We start from the raw sequence: 20645 nt of genomic DNA on the forward strand, positions 1-20645 counted from the left end.
GTGCAGTGCGACCCTGTTATTCATTCTTGATCTCTTGGTGGCTTTTGATACCATTTACCATGGTATCCTTCTGGGCCGACTTGGTGAGATGGGTATTGGAGGCACTGTTTTACAGTGGTTCCGATCCTATCTCCAAGGTTGCTCTCAGAGAATAGCATTTGGTGACTGTCTTTAGGCCTCCTGTCAGTTGTGCTGTGGGGCGCCATAGGGTACCATCTTGTTCCCCATGCTGTTTAACATTTATATGAAGCCCTTGGGAATGGTCATCAGGAGCTTTGGGGTGAGGTGTCAGCAGTAAGTTGATGATACCCAGCTCTGTTTCTCTGTAACTTCTGGATCAGGAGAGGCTGTGCAATCCCTAGACTGCTTCCTGGACTTGGTGGTGGGCTGGATGAGGGGCCAATAAACTGAGTCTGAATCCTATCAAGGCGGAGGTGCTGTCAGTTGGTGGTTCCCCAGTTCAGATAATTGGTCGGTTGTCTGCTTTGGATGGGGTCATACTCCCTCTGAAAGAGCAGGTCCATAGTCTGGGAATGCTCCTGGATCCATCTTTGTTGTTAGAGGCCCAGGTGATCTCAGTGGCTAGGAGTGCCTTTTACCAGCTTTGGCTGGTAAGATAGCTGTGGCTGTTTCTGGACCGGGATAGCCTGACCACTGTTGTCCATGCACTGGTAACCTCTAGGCTGGATTACTGTAATGCGCTCTATGTGGGGCTGCCCTTGAGGTTGGTCCAGAAGTTGCAGCTAGTGCAAAATGCAGCTGTGCAACTGCTCATTGGAGCAGGGTATCACCAACATGTCACCCTGCTGCTGAAAGAATTGCATTGGCTACCTATTAGCTGCCTATGGCCATACTACCCTGAACGCCCAATCTTGTCTGATCTTGGAAACTAAGCAGGGTTAGGCCTAGTTAGTACTTGGATGGGAGACAACCTGGGAATACCGGATGCCATAGGCTTAGAGGAAGGCAATGGTAAACCATATCTGAATACCTCTTACCATGAAAACCCTATGAATATATCAAAAAAAGATTCATAGGGTTACCATAAGTTGTAATCATCTTGAAGGCATATAACAACAACCTTTTAGCTACCAGGCTAGGTTCAAGGTTCTGGTTTTGGTGTACAAAGCCCTAAACAGCTTGGGACCAAGATACGTGAAAGATCGTCTTACCCCTTATATACCCAGTCGATCACTGCGCTCTGCAGGTGAGGGCCTCCTGAAGATACCATTTGTTCAGGAGGTCCATTCTGCACAACATAGGAAGTGGACCTTTAGTGTAGTGCCACCTACCCTTTGGAATTCCCTCCCCTTAAATATTAGACAGGCACCATCTCTGTTATCTTTTTGGCACCTACCTCTTTCAACAAGCTTTTAAGTAGATACCTTATCCCAGTCTGCATCTGTGTTGGAATTTCTTTTTAAAATGTCTCTAAAGCTTTTTTAAAAACATATGTTTTTAAGGATGTTTTGTTTTAATATGTTTTTAAAGATGTTTTGTTGTAATATATTTTAAAGTCTGTTTCTATTATGTTTTAAAGTCTTTTTAGTGCTTTTGCGTGCCACCACAAGCTGCTACTGGGAGGAAAGTCGGGATATAAATCAAATAAATAAATAAACAATACTTTCTTGGCCTATGAGTTTATGTAGAGAACAGCAAAGAAATATAAACTTTGGACAGGATTTAATTAAAAATCAAATTCTGATCTGCCCCAAGGCATCATTTGTATCATTGTATCTATGATACAAGCTTGTAATCAAGAACCATTGCAACTAGTTAATCATGTAATGCTTCTGAGGTATTGATGGTTTTATATGTTCACCGTAATTGAAGTGAATTGATGAATTGTTCACTTTTAATTGTTAGAATGCAAGACCCCCTTATCCTGAACCTTAGAAGTATGCTCCATTGATCTTAGTAAGATATATTTCCAAGTAAATACCCTTTTGAATTGCTGCATTAGGGTATTTCTAGTTCTTCCATTTTTACAACGATGGCCGGGTTTACACCTCACACTAAAGCAAACCATGGCTTAGAGTGAATGTGTGAGTATATGCGCTCCTTGAGAAGGAGACCATGGCTGCTTTGCTGCTCTTGATTAATCTGCTGCACAGCTGCACTGTGCTAAGCCATGGCTTGATTTACACATGTTGTCCAAACCTGGGCTCATGGTTTATCTTTCCCAGACGAACCCATGAGCCATAACCTATAGGACAAACCTTGGTTACAACTCTTTTTTAGTCTGGAGCTAAACCACAAGCCTGGATTCAGACTACATGCTAAACCAAGCCATGGCTTAGATCAGTGCAACACAGGAGTAGAATGACTAAGGAGCAAAGTGGTACAGTCTCCTCTCCCAGAGCTCACATGCTCACAGGTTCACGCTAAGTCATTGTTTGGCTTAGCATGACACGCAAACCAGGCCTCTATGTATCAGTTCCAAATGAGACTTTCAGAAGAAGTCCCATACCAAAATAAGTAATGATGTGGGCAATAACATGCCTTTTATTGAATAACTATTGACACTATCTCACAGTTTTGCCATCTGTTAGCACGTGTACAACAGATGAATATGTCTGATGCAGACTTAGTTGTGGTTGCTGTACCAATAGATAAGGAGAGGCATATTGCCTCAGGTGGTAAAATGTTCAGTTACTTAATTTATTCTATTACAGTGGATGGCAAAATTTGCATTTTTTTCAAGGATCAGCACTTCCTGGGTTAGGCAACCAAATATCTGGGCGTACTCACTAGTCCTTTCCAATGAATTGCTTTATCTCCAGGCCTTCATGCCGTAACAATATTTCACTTGTACCCTACCAAACGCAACCATAGAGTAGAGTTTGGCCAGGGAAACTGTGTTTCAGGCCAGGATGCTAATGTGTGCCATAGTGTTGATAGAAATAAGGTTTGAGGATGTGCATAGCTTCTTCCCTTCTCTAGTATGCCGTCACAAACAGCCTCCACATATATGGAATTGGAGAAAGTGTTTTCAGGCCAAAAGGTATGGCTTCCCAGGTCACACTAGATTCATGTGGTTTTCAATTGCAAATGTGTAGAAAAGAGGTACAGGGGGCCTGATCTGGATCAAGACCCTGGCAGAAGCATAGGGACTTAATACGTTTTCTCTCTGCTAGAGTCCTGATCTGGGGGTGGGGGGAGGGGACTACTTGCTTTTTACTTTATTAAAAATGTACGATTGCTAATTGTATTAATGGTATCATGTTTAATTTGGCCTCCAGTTAGGATGAAAAACTTGCATTTCTTACATTAGAAATTAAGCATTGCTCCTCTACCTCTTACAAAACGCAAAACATTCTTGGGAGATGCAGGTGATGCCTGTAGTACATGTCCCATTTCCCCCCACCCCACCTCCCGGACATTTTTCTGCCCTTGATCCTACCAAGATTTACGGAATCACACTGAGCAGAAGATGGAATATCCGGAGGGGGAAAGTGTTTCTTTATTTGGCAAATAAAGTCAGGATTCCTGTTCTAAAATAACACGACAGATGGTTCTTAGTTGACAACTCCAGGGTGATTCCTGCTCATGAGGAAAAAGGGGGGGAGAAACCCAGCTCTCAGTGAAAGCCTTCGTAAAACCTGAGGTTTGGATGTCAGCTGTTTTGTTGTGTCATTTATTATACAGTGATGCAAGGGCAATTAACATGTTACATTTTTTAGTTAAGGGAATGTTGTAGCTTTTTTCTGTATGGGTATATGTTGTCCAGAGCTGGATTCCAGCAAACAAGCTTGCATATGCACATGTTCTGCTTTTGTGGGTATTCAGAAATGGGAAGCGTACCTGAGTTGTTTTCAGCAGGAATATGTCAATTGTGAACCAGACTTAATTGCTTTTTAAAACAGACAAGTTAGGTTTATTTATTTCATTCTTAAAATAAAAAGCATAAATTGATTTCAGTGGCTTTAGATTAGGTTCTTCTCTTTTATCTGGTCAGGATGGTGTGGCCTATTATTCAGAGACAGGTGTATTAAGGAATAAAATGAAGTAGTTTTTCCCTTTAATATGTAGAAGATGAATAATGATGTACACTCATGAATCTTTATCTTTTGCATTCTCCTTTGATAAAAGCAACCCACTCCTGAATAATCAAGAGTGTCCAATGTGCTCTGGCAGTCTTGCAGTATAACATCATAGTTTGACTGCCACTGTCTGATGACCACTTTTCATACAACAGCATCCATAGGGGAAGCAAAAGATAACAATCCAATTTTCTTGTATTTTCAACAAAAACAGATCAATGCTAAGATTGCTTTGGCTGAAAACAAATGATAATGTTATCATGCGGTAACCACTTGAACTTGTCATGTAGTGTTGCTTGTAGCCTTTGCCAATGCAGTATGCCAGGTGGTACCATGTCTCCTGCTTCCTTTGATTTAGCCAGAAATTCTAGATGGATCATCTCTCCATTTGATTAGAGCTGCCAGATAAGTGTAATGATTGGTTGTTAGTTTCCATGCCTCACTCATATAGATGTGTAATATAGCAAACTGTTAAAGCATCACTAAAAATCTATAATGTACAACTTTGGAGAAGATTACATTATTACATTTTAATGCAATTAATGCATATTAGCCCCCATTCCTTCCACCATTTCTATTAACCCCCCCACTCTGCACAGTTATTTACGAACTGAATGCCCAGTTTAAAAATTGATGCAGAATATAAAGGTGATTTATTTCTTTTACTGCATTTTAAAATCACTAAGCTCTAAGAAGGAAGCATTGATGCATAATCAAATTAATGACTACAATCCTAGGTTACTATTAGCTTTCTCCAGGGTGTTTATCTAACACCTGGTGAGAACCAACTAAGATTGGAATGTCTTGACTTGTCCTAAAATTTATAAACTGTTCTTGCAATAATTATTCATAGAATGTTAGAGCTAGGAAAGGATTGAAAGATAGTCGAATCCATGAATGTTCTGTATATGGCATTCTTAACATTATTGTCTATGAAAATGTAGGAGAATGAAATAAGACACACTATATTAGAAGACCCATTTGGATAGATTTAGTACAATATATTCAAATAGCTTAAGAAAACCATCCATGAAAGGTATATGATAGCTTATTAACACATTCCAGTTTTAAGGAGCTCTGGGGAAAAACAAGCCAATTCCAGGGCCCTGGGCTATACAAAAAATCTGGCAAATGGCTACTATTTATACCTTACTGCAAAGGAAGGATAGATAACTGGAGGCAGGGCTCTTTTTAAAGGAAAATTTAGAACTGTCCAGTGGTATGTGATTATAATTTGTGTGCAAAGCACATACTGCTGCAACACACCTGTGCATTTGCCTTGTATGTGCATACATGCTTTCTTGCTTAGAGTCGCATTCCATAACATTTAGAAGCCTATGTAGAATGGGAGAAAATCCTCAGAGCTGGGAATTTGACCTCATTAATACAGAAGCGTCAAGCTTCACATCATGTACTATGACAAAGCTTTCTGTGGAGTGACGGATGTTAAAAAGCAACAACAACCTAAGAACAAGAAAAAAAAAACTACAGAGGCACAAACTCAGTACAACAGGCCTGTAGGCCTCTGCTTGCACCCTTCTTAGTAAACAGGCAGGCCTCATCAGATTCTGGAACAACCAGGAGGTTAACTATTAAAGAAATAGTAATTGTCCATTCACCACAAAAGAAAAAGTAGTACAGTAGGGCCCTGCCTTTTGGCGTCCTGCTTTTTCTCGTTCCGCTAATATGGCAGTGCCAGTGGGGGTGATCAGCTGTAGCGCGGGGAGCTCCAGCCACTGTGCTCCAGCTGATCGTTGTCAGCTGGAGCACGGCAGCTGGAGCTCCCAGTAGGGCCCCACTTTCTGGGAGTTTTCTCTTTTCGGCGGGGGCCTGCCACATGAGTGCGGCCCTACTGTAATAGTACCTTAAGCACATGGAGAGAGCTTTGCTCACTTTCCTCTTTCAACAAGACTTTTAGGTTGAGACCTATCCCAGTCTGCGTCTGTGTTAAAATTGCTTAATATGTTTTTTAATGTTTTTAACCCTTTTTTAAAGTTGTTTTTTTAAAATGTTTTTTTTGTAATAATTTTTATTATTCAAATTTTTATAAAACAAACACAACAAAATCAAACAACAAAAACAATACAACAAAAATAAAAATAATAAAAAAAAACCTTGACTTCCGATTTGTTACAGATCAGCTATAGGTACATAATATATATCAAACTTGACCCCTAAAACATACAAAGTTCACTTTTTTCCATAGTCTATCTTGATTAATCGTCAAATCCCATTATCATCATTTCATTTTTTTCTTTCAACAAAAAGTCCAAAAGAGGCTTCCATTCCTTAAGAAATGTATCTGTCGTTTTTTCTCTAATAAGACATGTCAATTTGTCCATCTCGACTAAGTCCATTAATTTCAATAGCCATTCTTCCATTGTTGGTACTGATTCCATTTTCCACTTTTGTGCATATAATAATCTTGCTGCCGTAATCATATATAATATTATTCTTCCATATTTCTTTTCTTTTTGTTTACCCATAAAGCCCAATAAAAAAAATTCTGGCTTTGACTGAATATTTATCTTCAAAATGTTTTGCATCATCCTACCTATCTGTGCCCAGAATAATTTTGCCTGTTTACACGACCACCACATATGGTAAAAAGATCCTTCTTGTTGTTTACATTTCCAACATACATTAGAAACATTACTATACATTTTTGACAACTTTTCTGGTGTCATATACCATCGATACATCATTTTATAAAAATTTTCTTTAAGATTATAACATAATGTAAATTTCAAACCTTTTTTCCACATATTTTCCCATTGATCCATTTGTATATTATAACCAAAATTTTTTGCCCACTTGACCATACACTCTTTTACTTGTTCTTCTTCCATGTCCATTTTCAATAAAAATTTACACATTTTTGCAATTATACATTCATCATTTGTACACAAATCTACTTCAAAATCAGATTTATTTATTTCAAACCCAAACATTTTTTTATCCATTTTGTATCTTTCTAACAATTGTAAATAGGCAAACCATTGTGAACTATATCCTTCCTTTATTAATTGTTCTCTCTCTTTCATTATATATTCTCCATGCACATTTTCTAATAATTCTTGGTAAGTTAACCATTTCTCTTTTCCAGCCATTTCTCTTCTATAAAATGCTTCTTGACTTGAAACACATAGTGGTATTTTCGAAAAAAAACTTGTTTTGTATTTATTCCATATTTTCAACAAAGGACGTCTTATAAAATGATTGTTAAAATCCACATTAACTTTTACTTTATCATACCATAGATATCCATGCCATCCGCACTTCAAGTTATGACCCTCCAAATCCAATAATCTTTTGTTCCTCAATACAATCCATTCTTTTATCCAGACTAAGCAACAAGCAGCAAAGTAGAGTCTCAAATTTGGTAATCCCAATCCTCCTCTTTCTTTAGCATCTTGTAGTAATTTAAATTTAATTCTTGGTTTTTTCCCCTGCCAAACAAATTTAGAAATATCTTTTTGCCATTGTTTAAAAGGTAAATCAGAGGATATGACAGGTATTGTTTGAAATAGAAACATCATTCTCGGCAATACATTCATTTTTATTACAGATATTCTGCCCATTAATGACAACTGTAATTTGTCCCATCTTAACAGATCTTTCTTAATCTCTGACCATAATTTTTCATAATTGTTATGAAACAACTTTGAATTTTTATTTGTCATAATAATACCTAAATATTTCACCTTTTCTTCTATTTTAAAATCTATCTTCTCCATCAACTCTTTTTGATTCCTTAAAGATAAGTTTTTCACCAACATCTTTGTTTTTTGGTTATTAATCTTAAATCCTGCTAGTGATCCAAATTCTTCTAATTTATCCATCAATATTTTGATTCCTTCCAAGGGATTTTCTAGTACAATTATCAAGTCGTCAGCAAATGCTCTCAATTTATATTCCTCTTTTTTTATCTTTATTCCCGAAATCCTTTTGTCTTGCCTTATGTCTCTAAGCAGCACTTCTAGAACCAAAATAAATAAAAGAGGGGACAGTGGACATCCCTGTCTTGCGCCCTTTTGTATTTCACATGAGTCCGTTAAATCCCCATTGATAATTATCTGTGCCTTCTGTGATGTATAAATCGATGTGATCCATTTTATAAAATTTTCTCCAAAGTCCATTTGCTCTAGAACCTTAAACATAAATTTCCAATTCAAATTATCGAATGCTTTCTCAGCATCCAGAAAAATCAAGGCTGCTTGTATGTCATTTCGTTGTTCAAGATATTCCAACACATTCAAAACATTCCTGACGTTATCACGTAATTGTCTTTTAGGTAAAAATCCCACTTGATCTTCCTGAATAAATTGTTGCAATATTATTTTCATTCTTTCAGCCAAAATCGTTGTAAAAATTTTATAATCATTATTCAATAAAGATATTGGTCGATAATTTTTTGTTTTAGTTAAATCCTGCTCTTCTTTAGGTATTAATGTTATATTGGCATTTTTCCAACTATCCGGTATCTTCCCTTCTTGCAAAATAGAGTTCATTGTGTACTGTAAAGGTAGTAGAAGTTCCTCCTCCAAGCATTTGTAATACATTGCTGATAGTCCATCCGGTCCTGGCGCCTTTCCTAATTTAATTTTACTTATAGCCTCAGATATTTCTCTTGACGTAATAGGACCATTAATAGCTTGTCTCTGAAAATCTGTAATTTTAGGCAAATTCTGTTTAGATATATATTCTTCTATTTTTTCAGTGGGAATCTCCTGACACTTGTACAAAGTTGAATAATATTGATGAAAAACCCTTTGGATTTTTACATTGTCTGTCAACATCTCATCTCCTTCTTGTATCTTTAAAATAAGATTTTTTTGTCGTTCTTTTCTTAATTTATATGCTAACAATTTCCCCGGTTTATTTGCAAATTCAAAAGTCCTTTGTTTAGCAAAGTTTAATTTCCTTTCAGTTTCTCTAACTGTCAACATTGACGCTTGTTTCTGTAACATTTTAATTTGATTTACAGTAGAAGCTTTAGTTGGATTCTTTTTCAATTCTTCCTCTTTTTGTTTTATTTCTTCCAAGATTAATTGCATTTTCTGTTGTTTCTTCTTTTTTAATTCAGAATTACGTTTAATAAAATATCCCCTCATAAATGCTTTACTTGTATCCCAAACAATATTTTCACTTATCCCTTTATGTAAATTGTGTTCAAAAAACTCTTTTAATTTCTTCTTACATTCCTGCACTATTTTATCATTCTGTAATAAAGATTCATTTAATCTCCATCTAAATCCATTTTTTTTTTTAAAGTCAATATCACTGGATTGTGGTCCGAAAAAGTTTTTGGTAATACATCCATCTTGGAAATATCTTTCACTAAACTTTTAGACATCCAAATCATATCAATCCTCGAAAATGTTTTATGCCTTTCTGAAAAGTAGGTAAATTCCTTTGCATTATTATTTATATGTCTCCAAGCATCCACCAATTCCAAATTTTCCATCAATTCAAAACAAATCTTCGGCAATTTACCCTGTGTCTCTTTAATATTTTTCTCAGAAAGTCTATCCATTTTTGGTGAAATTACCCCATTCCAATCACCCATGACACACCAATGATCATATACAAACTCTGATAATTTTTCCATAAGTCCAGTATAAAACCTTGTTTTATCTTCATTGGGAGCATAAATGCCCACTATCAAAAATTTTGTACCCTGTATGGTAATTTCAACTCCCACGAATCTGCCACTATCATCCAATAATATCAATTTAGGGGACAATTGTGAATTAATATAGAGGACCACACCATTTTTTTTTTTGATCCTGCCGAAATAAATTCTTCACCCAAATTTTTACAGATTAAATATTTGGAGTCTTTCTTCTTAATATGAGTTTCTTGTAAACAAATTATATCCAATTTTAATTTTTTCAAATAATGAAATACTTTCTTTCTCTTCTGCGCCGAATTAGCTCCGTTTATATTCCAAGTTAAATATTTGTAATCCATTTTTAAGCATGTATTTTAGAAAAGTCTGTACCTGTTGCTCCCTTTGATTCATCACCATCCTTTTCTTCTTCTACCTGTTTCTGTTGACTTTGTTTCCCAGGAATTGTATCCATGTCTTTGAGTTTATCTTCTTCCATATCTTTTGAAGCTTTTCTCAAGAAATCCCTTGCTTTTTGAACAGTATTTAATCGATACTTCTGTTGTCTAAATGTAAAAATCACTCCCTCTGGAACATCCCATCTAAATTGAATTTTACATTGTTTAAGTTTTTCTGTGAAGAAAGCATATTCTTTTCTCTTTCGTAAAAGTCTAATAGGAATTTCCTTCATCACCAGTATTTCTTTACCATCAATTTTGAAGCCATTGTTGAAATGATATTGCAATACCATATTTCTAGTCTTTTTTTTTAGAAATTTAACAAGTACATCTCTTGGGATTTTTTTCATTGTTGCATATCTGGAATTAATTCTGTAAACTGTATCTATTTCAAATTCCATCCGATCTTCATTCATTTCCAAGGATTTTGCTAAGACAGTAACAATTTTCTCTCTGATATCTTCACCTGTTTCCTCAGGAATTGCACGGAATCTCAAGCAATATTCTTTATCTCTAAGTTCCATAACAGCAAAATAATCCAGATTTTTTTCTAATTCCACATTTACACTATCAATTCTATTCTCTAAGGTTTGCACCTTATCTTTAACATTTTTTACTTCCTGTGTTAATTGCCCAATATTATTTTTGATCTCACCCACTTCTGTTTTGATATGATCTTGTAAATCTTTATAGTCCTTTTTCATATTGTGAAATTCATCTTTAAATTGTTGTCTGTCCTGTTTCATCTCGTTTCATCTCTTGTTTAAAGTCATTAAACCCCTCCATAATTTTCTGAAACATGTCTATTCCTTCCTGAGTATCAGTTGAAACTCTTCGCTCTAAAATTTTGGCTGTTTTCCTGGTTGTCATTTTTAAAAGGTAAAACTTTTTCTATTATTAACCAGTGTTCCCAAACTTAGTGGCAAACTGTTTCTTACTTTTCCTCAACAACAAAAGAGTTAATATAATCAGGCTTGTTAGTATGATCTTAGCCAACACAGTTCTTATCTCCGGCACGTTCAAGAATGTAAAACAAATCCAGTTCTCAGCGTCCAGCAGTTAATAACATACACGAACAGCAGATTCATTAAAAAAAAAAACATAATCCAAAATAGAAATGAATAAAAAATAGTCTCAGATATATTGTCCAATAGGTTGCCCCTTATTCGTTTTAATCTTTATAATTCCAAATTTAAGCCAGCTTTTTGTCATATATATAAAAAAAAGTAAAACAAATTCTTTGTATTGCTCCCTCCTTCCTTAACTTTATGCAGAACAAAAAAAAAAAGTGTGACTCACCCAAGTTTCTTAATTAGCTGATTCGTAAACAATCCTCTTTTATGGTAGTAATTTAAGTCCAAGATAAGATTTAGACAGATGGAGGCTAGCTCGTTAAAAACGTTTTTGAAGAGAAAAAAAAACGTCTCGCTTACTTTCAGCATAGCATGTTGGAAATCCAAACTCCGTCTTCCGTTGCCAGGTATGCCTTCTTATCTCAGGGGATTCCTGATCAAATCCAGCTATCTGCAACTCAACGAAGTTACATGGATAATCTTTGGTTCTCCTTTTATCTTGGAGAACATTTGCGCCAGTCATAGATTCCTCTTGACTGACTTTAAACTGAAAAAAGCTTTCTCTGAGATAGAGCTCCCTCAGAGACAGCCACCAGCCAGCACTCCTTCCGGGAAGTCCCGTTTTTTTAAAATGTTTTTAAGGCTGTTTTAATGTATTTTAAGATCTGTTTTTATGATTTTAAAGAGTTTTTAGCGCTTTGTTTGCCACCCTGGGCTCCTGCTGGGAGGAAGGGCGGGATACAAATTAAATAATAAATAAATTGCTGATTTAACTTGTCTTTTCCTGCTTCTGGTAGGCCGGGCCACAAGCAATTGGAATGGAACAGGGAATACTTCTCTTGTCTTGAGAGGCGCAGAATAGCCTTCTATGATCGTAGGACCTCTCTGGGAGCTTTTAGTGTACCTACCAACATTGCCTAAGTGGACTGTGACGCCCTTCCCTGGCTCTCCCTGTCAGGTTCCTACCTGCTCGTGGCTACTGCCTTTCACTAGGCACCACCAGGGACTCCACCAGTCCGGACTGGCCTTTTTTATGGTTTCTCTCTCCGCTCTAGCACAGATCTCAATAGATCCCCCTGCTAGGCAGCACCACCAGTCACGTTCTACAACCAATGTTCCCAGAGACCTTGCCTGAGTCTCTCTATCCGGTTACATTCATGACTGCGTGCCTATGCTGTTCCCAACCCCCTTGTATCAATGCAGATAACTCATAACTCGGGGTTGCTCTGGATACTTATAATGTTATCTTCTCCTCTTCACCGCTGCCACCATTTGTTACTGTTTCCCTTCAGCCTTGGTTATTACCTTACCCTCCCTTCTGGTCTGTGAAACCCCAACCAAGGATCAGGCCTTCGGTAAACCAAAATAGTATTTATTAAATAACATTAATAACAAGATAACTTTGATAATGATCTACAAGCTTATGGTTTCATCTATTACTGTGATATTTGACTTATTACTAATCAACTCCACCTCCCTCTTTCTCCACACTCTCCTGACATACACCAACTCACACCCACCTCCAAACTCCACCAAAACAACCCACTCACGTCCACCAAACACCTCTCAAACCACCCACTCAGGTCCACCCAGATTCAACTGTCATCCTTCCATTTATACTCTCAGCCATCCAAACACTCAGCCAATCATCCAGCATTCTACTGCTCATTTACTCCCCCCTCCTCTTTCATTCCACTTACCACATATTTTCTATACAAACAGCACTTACCATATATACATTAATACAGGAACATCACATGGACTACTTGGATGGCTACGTGAGAGGTAGGGCAGAGGGTGTAGGACATGGCTGACTTTTGACTGGTAAGGAGAGCTTGTTTTCATCTTGAAGAGAGATCTTGAGAGAGTTATGAAGTCCTACTTCCTAAGTGCCTCATGGCTGACTCTCATTACAGTGATAAATCTAGATAGAAGATTTTTCTCTTTTGGAAGCTCAAATTTAATAAAATGTTGTGATGATCCTTTCAGGCACAAATGTTCAGTGTGGCTTTGTCCTAATAAGATCCCTGTTAAGAATGTTGTATTGGAAATTTCTAGCATCACCACCCGTATCCTAATATTGACAGCTTCACAGGACTTGTCTGGAAAGGGATCTTCATGTTCTAGAATTATTTCCTTTGTATTAGAAACTCTGGTGAATACTCCATGGAGAGTAGCACTGGAGTCTACGGGGAGGAGTGCCTTTGGCAGGGGAAAGAAAAAGGGATGTGCTTGATCAGGATTTGGGGTGCCAAGGCAGCCTGGACTACTTTGTTTACATTTCACATTGTTATTAGTTACTTTTCATTACCTTACTTTTGCATAACTTTGTTCGTTTAGTGACTAAGTTAGGTTGCTGAACCCCTAGACTCATGCTCTCACTGTCTCCATCAGGCAAGTGTTTATTGCATTTGCAGTTTATGGTTGGGAGTGTGAAGTGTAATCTTTTAGATTCAAATAGTTCTAAACCAAAGGGGAAGTGATGTATTGTACTTGCTCTGCCTCTATCACTCACTTACCATCCTTTAGCCTTTGAAAAGCTTCCCTGAAGGAGTGGAAGGCAGGAGAGCATCAGCTTAGATGTGTACACTGAATTTGATCTCACAGGGTTCCTTCAGGTGCTAATCTATAAAAATCTGTAACAAATGAAGCTTTCACAATAGAACCTGTTGGGGTAGGATCCTTGAAGATTGCCTGTAAAGTTTTTAAATTCTACATATCATTACTAGCACCTTCCTATTGTTGTAAGTTTAAAAATATTAGTTGCCTTGCTTAACCAAGTTACTCTCCCTCTTCTCTACCACTTTTGAAAGCCAACTCACCAGGGAAAAACTGAGTAACAGAGCAATGCCAGCCCTGAGATCTGCTGACAGGGAGGGGTTAGGATTAAGTAGAAGTATCTCTCTTTCAGCAGAAGAGGGCTTTGCCAGCATAGAGGCAAGGCTGCTATATGAAGGGTAGCCGCTGTTATGCCCAAGGACAGCTTTGTGGGCATAGAGCTATCATTGCAGTTCTTTCTCTGGCAGCATTAGCTCCCAAAACATGAACAAAGTTCTCTCTGTGATTGTAGCCCTGGTTGTAAGTGTGTATGTATTTGGCACTTAAAAAAACCCCAAAACACAAAATTCTGTGTCCAGGAAGATTCTGTTCTAGCCTACATAAATTATCATAATTAAGTAGATTTGCATAATATATTTTTGCAGTTTGAATAGTAGGATAATTTATTCCATTAGCTATAGAAAGGGTCAAGGAACAATTGAGCCCTTCTCCCCACCCACACTTCCCTGCTGGCATTCTTCAGCCACCTCTTGCTACTGAGATTTCAGCAGCCATTGCCCATTTTCAAGCATATTTTTGCAGCCATAAGGGCTAGCAACTTAAATGCTGAAATTCTCAGGAAATGTAATTCAGCTGTGAATACTGCATTTTGTTTTTTCTGCATTATGGAGGACTGCATCATAAACACTGCTTCAGTTTTTTTTTTTTTTTTTGGTGGCATCATAAAATGAAGCCAACGTATAATGATTTCAGTTTGGTTCAGTCTCTTCCTGTCACCATAGTCTTCCTTGCAGACTTTTTGTGGAGCTAAAACATTGCTGTGAGTTTCTCAAAATTCAGGTGCATGTAATAAATTGAGTAGGTTCTTCCTCATTCTGTGTGTAAACAGTACATGGCTCTTTTTATTTAAGGCCTTTGTTTATTTAGAAAGTCTCAATACTTAGGAATTTATAAAACCTACAATATCCATAAAACTGCCAATGTTACAAAATACAGGAATAATTCAAGTGAAATATTTTAAGCCATTCCTGAATCTGCTGTGTCCCTGAGTTGATACATTGTAGAGCTTCATTTGGTAGGAATCAGCAGTTTTATGTGGCGATTAATTTTAACTTCAATAGGGGAAGCTAAAGTGCTAAAAATTCACCCTTGGTTTTCTGTACAAAGGTAGAAGTGGCCTTAATATTTATTATTAAGATTGCAGAACTATGCATCAGTAGGCGCAGTAGAGTAAAATGCCGCTTTTAAGGTTTCATCCAGAACTGATTTACTTTATGGTGTAATCTGCTAGTTAAACCATATTGTAGGCTTTCATTCTCCTGAAAATAAATCATATTAGATACTGTGAAAACCTCACCTCTTGATTACCACACATTATTTTTCCTTTTCTGCTCAAGGTCGCTGTATAAATAACTTCTATGGTTAATTAATTATAGTGGAAATTGAGAAAATGGAATTTCAGACACCAAAACAATTATTTATTTCTTCATCTCCCAGTCCCTTGATTTTAGTATTTGACTTGATAAAAAAAAAATCAGTCTGGACAAAAAGAATTCAGATATGCTTTAGTTCTTATTCCAATTTGCATAGATGTTTGGTTTATTTTAAGGATCTTACTGCTCTGCTTTATGTGATTGTAAGTGTTCTGTATTTTGTACCCAGCCCTAGGATACACTGAGATGAAGGGTGGGCTATATTTATTTCAGATAAATGAAGTAATAGGTATACCATGTGCAGATACTGTGGGCCCCTATAGAGGAAGAGCAAGGGGGGCAGAGTGGGTCCTTATAGCGAAGGGCCATTAGAGATGTTACGCTGCCAACAAGCATTGGCAGCAGAGAGGCTGCAGAGTAGTGAGTAGGCATGAGATGCTGACCATTGGATTGAAGAGAAGCAAGCAGTCTGCAACTTGTTCTCTGACATTTGAGACCCAATAGGGAGGCCTATGCAAAGAAGGGTACAGAAACATATGAGGAAAAGGAGCGGAGACCAGTGCACTAGCTCCGTCCCTCTCTAGTACCATTTTTGTCACTTCCAACCCATAGAAAGTATCTTTGTGAAGTGAGGAGCCTCTTGCATCAATGGGGGCTCGCTCATACTTTTTGGAACCCTGGGAAATCAGGCTTTCAAAAATACTGTGCCAGTGGAAAGTGGTTGCTTAAGGCTGCAAGATTTTAAATGTCAAGCAATCTTAAATTGCTTCTGGATGGGGTTACACTCCCCTTGAAAGAACAGGTTCGTAGCTTGGGAGTTCTTTTTGACCCTTCCCTGTCTCTTGAGGCTCAGGTAGCCTCAGTGGCACGGAATGCTTTCTACCATCTCCGATTGGTAGCCCAGCTACGTCCCTATCTGGACAGTGACGACCTTGCCTCAGTCGTTCATGCTCTGGTAACTTCTAGATTGGACTACTGCAATGCGCTCTACGTTGGGCTGCCCTTGAAGATAGTTCGGAAACTACAGTTAGTCCAGAATGCAGCGGCCAGATTGTTGACGCGGACCAGAAGGTCCGCTCATATAACACCTGTTTTGGCCCGTCTGCACTGGCTTCCTATTTGTTTCCGGGCTAAATTCAAAGTGCTGGTTTTGACCTATAAAGCCTTACACGGCATGGGACCGCAATACCTGGTGGAGCGCCTCTCCCAATATGAAACTACCCGTAAACTGCGCTCAACATCTAAGGCCCTCCTCCGAGTACCATCCCATCAAGGAGGATGGTTACTAGAAATAGGGCCTTTTTGGTTGTGGCTCCCGAACTGTGGAATGGTCTCCCCGATGAGGTGCTCCTGGCGCCGACGCTGCTATCTTTTCGGCGCCAGGTGAAAACCTTTTTATACTCCCAGGCATTTTAAAGTGTATTTTTACAGTATTTTATTACTATGTTGTATTCTGGATGTTGTTTGGTTTTCGTATTGTTTGTGTGTTTTTGTTTCTTGAGTTATTGTATTATTGTATTTATATATTGTGCTTGCTTTTACCTTTTATGTACACCGCCCAGAGAGCCTTCGGGCTTAGGGCGGTATATAAATTAAATTAAATAAATAAATAAATAAATAAAATAAAATTAGAAATGGCCACCACCTTCCCCAGTCTGTAGCTTCATGGTTTCACTGTATTGAAATGATAATGCATTCCCTCTCCTAAGCATAGTCACTTGAAGCAAACCTGAAGTGTTCTGAAACAAGAGAGGGAGAAGTAATCCTGTGAGATAGTATGCTGAAAGTTGTGAGGTTTCACATAGAAAAGAAGCAGCTGTCAGGTGAAAAGCACCCTGCATCATCCATTTATAACTGACTCTCCTCACAGCATGGGTGATTGAAAAGAGGAGAAGGAAGGGACAAAGGTAGGACCCAAATCCAACTGAGAAGCAGAAATTGACTTGGCTGTGAGTTCTGGAGAATGAGCCACTTCAAGTAGGACATAAGCAGGCTGGCAACCAGAAGAGGTAGCAGCAGCCAGTACTAGCACAGCTGCTGCGAAGATACTTAGAGGCCAGAAAGGGAGTGAAAACTCTGTTCAACTTCTTTAAAAGGTGGGTGTTACCCACTCAGCATCTGATTATAATTGTGCCTAAACCAGGTGGAGAGACCCTTTCGCCCTCCACATGTTACTGAACTACAACTCCCATCATGCCTGGACATCAGCCATGCTTGCTAGGGCAAATAGGAGTTGTAGCTCAGCAACATCTGGAGGGCCAAGGGTAGGCTTCAGCAACATTAACTGGGATGTGTCGTCTTGCTGTTTAGCAGTCTGTCTCTCCCTCTGACTTTCACACACCCCATTCCAGACAGACTCCATGGTTCAAGAGGGAATTTCAATTTGTCCATATACTAATTTTACTATTATTATTGCTCTTTTTAGAAACAATATGCAATATCATAATTGGAATCTTAAAAGCTAGTACATGTAAACTTAAAGTTTGGCTAATGCTTCTCTGCCATAAAAGTTCATGCTCTCACAGTGGGAACCAGTCACCACCCAAAGATTACTTAGCTCTGTTGATGGTGGTGTCTACAAGTATTGTCAGATACAGTAAAAACTATGCGAAATGTTGCTCCAGAGCAGCAACTACATTTGATGTTTCCAAGCAACTTGGTGAGTTGCTTCGGTTACAAAGGGCTTTTAAAACACTCCATCTGGTTTCCAACCAGTGATGCGACCACCCCAAAGAATGATCTAATTTCTCTGCATTTAGACTTGGAACCTTTTCACCACTCGCTCCAGAGCAGGAAATCAAATAATAGCCTTTAAGAGCAATAAGATCCACATGCTTGCCTAATTGCAGGTCGAGCACATTTGTTGCTCATATTTCAACATATATATAGCACTGCAGTGAAAAGCATACTTTTCAGGCTACCACTCTTTCCCCTTAAAATGTAATAAATTGTGGTGCTGGCTGATAAGTAAGCATTTAGATATTAAACTGTTACATCTGATTTGGCATGTTTTGTGCATAACAATGAATACTCACCGTCAGACAAAATAGTGTCTTTGGTTGTTTCCTTGGCAGATGTAACATTTCTGTGGATGCACATTTTTAAGACACAGGTACTATCTTGATTGCATATATTCTCATTTTGATGTATTTTATTCTAAAATGAAACACTAAGGATTAATTCGCTTTTCAGAAATGTACATATGACTATCTTTGGAACTGAGGAGCAATGCCAACAAACTACTGTGCAGATTCATGCAGTATCTAAGGCGGTAGAAAGTTAAAGGTGGAGATAACTTGACACTAAGAACTTCTGCTGGATGTACGGTAGTATAGTTCTTTAAATAAAAACGCTTCTCAACTTCCACTTTGCTCCTTCCTTTCTACATTTAAATTTGATAACTCCTCTGCTTGCATGAACCCCCGCCCCCGAAAGCTAACATTGCATTGTATTCAAGGGAAGTGGATCAATCATATAGTTTTGCTCCACTTGCCATATTAACCACCACTCAGCAATTGCAATTTACCTGTACAAACCTGTGCCTCCAGATAAGGGCATGCATTGCACAGGGCAAATGGGTGGCTACCTCCCTTTCTATACTCTTCACCCAAATGTCTTTTAATGAAGCTTATGCTTCTTTGCCTCCATAAAGGCTATATTTTTGTGCTTTCAGCAGTTCTGGTGGTGAGGTGATAGCTGCCTCATGCAGGGAATACAGCAAGCTTCCAGTAATGGAATGCTGGGATAAGATGTCGCTTTGTGTCTGCTGAACATCTAGGTGTTTAATGCTTTCCTGGCATTGCTCAGCTGCCAGGTAATCTTACTGAAGTAGAATATCATAGCAACCTGTTTTATACCATATCAATTTGTTAGCCTACTATGACGACCAGTAGACTCGCCAGGTCTCAGGCAGAGGTCTTCCATATCACCTGCTACCTAATCTTTTTAACTGAAGCGGCCAGGGATTGAACCAGGGACCTTCTTTGTGGAAAGCATGTGCTCTATCAAACTCATAATGAGATTTTGGTGCATTTTTTTAAATGCCAATTAGATTTGGCAACTTGCCAGGATTTTTCTTTTCCCTGTTTAGGTGGGCAAAGAAGCAGCTAAAATTTTACATTTAAATTGCTTCGTAATATATGTGCTGGGTTTAATCGTATTGTTATACATTGAATTATATATTTTTCATTTTGAAGAGTAGTAATTGAAGATGGAAATAGTTTTAAAAATGAAATTGTTTAAAAAGACAGTCTTCTATTTTATTTTTCTAAAAAGATTATTTTTAACAATTTCTAGGAGGTAAACTATCGCTCTGCCTTGTTTATAAAAGCAAATCTTGATTCATGCTTGTAGTTTTACATCATGGCTTCCTGTGAGAGCTCCCTCTCAGGTCACAGGAAATGTGTTTGGGCCTGGAGCCACAAACATTCCACAGTTAATTTTGTTAAAAAAGAGTTATAATTTTTTTTTTAAGTTAAACATTGTGAATATGCTTTTGAGGGACTGTCAAGGGAATATAGATCATTTGCCGAAAATTACTGAAATGCAAAAAAAAAAAAAAAAAATCAGTTTCCTGAAGCTGGAATTTTGTCAACAATTTAAGTAGACAGTGTTTATTGTGTACCTATCATATTTTCCAGATGAAACATTTTTAAATTGTTCTTTGCTTCTAAGTTGGGGTGGCTTTTTTTGTTAACTGAGTTGGCAACTTTTTTTGGTCTGCAGCTCTCTTGAGTGAAAACCTTAGACTGACAGTGTCCTGTCTGTTGATATGCTTTGAGATAAAATACAAAAGGAATGCAACACAATTTTTTGTATATAACTGCTGAACAGATAGTAAAGTGCTATGCAGGAGATTTAGGCTGCAATCCTACACACATTTACATAAGAGTTATCCCATTGAACTCCATGAACCTTACTTCTGAGTAGATATGCATAAGATTGTGCTGTTAGACAAAATAAACAAAGTGAAGACAGTTAAAAGTTTGTTAACATTCTGTGAACTTAGGAAGATGAGAGCAGAGGAGAATAAGCAAGCTAATTCTGTGGCATCTGTGGCTAAGGGTACCATATAGAAATGTCACATGTAGAGCTGTTGTGAGGTGGATAGCTACTTGCAAGGCAGTTGGAAGGTTTGCATAAGTTTAGTTGACACTAAGTCAAGACATGTGTGGTTCTCTTTCAAGGACAACAGGCTTAACCAATAAGGACAAAGTAAATAGTGTTCATTTCCTGCTGACCTTATAGCA

The 20645-nt window shown here is 37.9% G+C and overlaps 1 protein-coding gene and 1 pseudogene across 3 annotated transcripts in view; both read left to right on the top strand.

Moving 5' to 3' along the window:
- CTBP2 (C-terminal binding protein 2) overlaps positions 1–20645 on the top strand; it is a 303109-nt gene that overhangs the window by 112463 nt on the left and 170001 nt on the right. The gene's annotated exons all lie outside the window — the stretch shown is intronic.
- Positions 841–957, top strand: LOC133389806 (5S ribosomal RNA; annotated as a pseudogene).

Source organism: Rhineura floridana, chromosome 7, assembly GCF_030035675.1.
Source record: "Rhineura floridana isolate rRhiFlo1 chromosome 7, rRhiFlo1.hap2, whole genome shotgun sequence".
NCBI lineage: Eukaryota > Metazoa > Chordata > Lepidosauria > Squamata > Rhineuridae > Rhineura > Rhineura floridana.